The following is a 1,293-nucleotide window of genomic DNA, read 5'->3' as shown; positions in this document are numbered from 1 at the left end:
AGCGAGCGGCGCGGCTCTGCTCGGCGGCGCGGCTCCGAGCATCTGTCGGGATACTCCCATCATGCCCCGCGACAGGCAGCGTGACATCACGGCGGGCTGGACCGCGCTGGGACACCTGCACTGCACAAAGGGGCAGGTGCAAGGGAGGAGGGAGCCCCTCCGCCCCCGCCCCCTAGCTCCTCCGACATGGGCATTTGCCCCAGCGGCCGGGGAGATCGCCTCAGCAGAGCAGGGCGCGGGGGCTCCCTCCCTCCCCTGTTGACGACCTCCAAAGTGGGCAGGGAGATGTCCACAAGCCATGATGCGCTGTAGGGGAGGGTGAACCAGGCCTGGAAATTTTGCAACGATTTTTTGGGGGAGGGTGAAGTTTTTTTGCAAGAAAGCGGCTCCGTTTGCATGGTAACACTGCGCTATTTAGCTAATTCCCCCCCCCCAAAGAATGTTTAAAAGGTCCACGATGTAATGGGAAGTGGGTTAATAGTTAATATGCTATGTGCACCTCGCTTCGTGAAATCGGGTACGTACGCCTCGCTTCTTGAAATTGGTATGTATGCCTCGCTTCCTAAAATTGGGTATGTACACCTCACTTCGTGAATACAGGTACATATACCTCACTTCATGAAATCGGGTATGTACACCTTGCTTCTTCACATCAAAAATGTCCGACTTGCATATAGGTCATCAGAGGGGCCCCGAATGATTCTTTTGAGCAGGACCCCAACAGCCCTAAGGATGTGCCCCTCAAAGCCAGAAACTCCAGTTTTGAATCAGTCCCTTCTGACTCTACAGTTTATTAATCTACGAAATGCAGAGCTCATACAAAACTAAAACTTTCGTTGTAACATTTATTACCAAGCAAGAAGCAGAAAGTATAAATTTGTCTACAGAAAAGGAATGCTTCATAGAAATGTACTCAGTGGTTTCCACAAAACCATATAAAATACTATAAGGAAAATGAAACAATAGAAAATACTCAAGTTTAAGTATATTTCTTCATTCTAGGTCTCCACAGCAGGTCTTTGGCTCAGTCACCTACAGAAAAACGTGAATTTCATGTTTTTGCCCTAAGGCCACTGCTGCCCATGCTGCCGGGAAGAAGTTGGGGCTGCTGGGCACTTTCTATAGCAGGTCCTGGGGGAGGCAGAGGGGTCATTATTGCCCTGGAGAAATGGGTTCTAGCTCTGCCTCTATCCTAGAGTCCATATGGAGATGGAAAAGGATCTTGGAGTCGTCATTGACTCCACGATGAACATGGGCCGGCAGTGTGGGGAGGCAGTCAAGAAGGCCAACTGT

Source organism: Crocodylus porosus, unplaced genomic scaffold (genome assembly GCF_001723895.1).
Source record: "Crocodylus porosus isolate Cpor-Errol unplaced genomic scaffold, CroPor_comp1, whole genome shotgun sequence".
In the NCBI taxonomy this organism is placed as follows: Eukaryota; Metazoa; Chordata; order Crocodylia; family Crocodylidae; genus Crocodylus; species Crocodylus porosus.
This window is presented reverse-complemented; position numbering follows the sequence as displayed.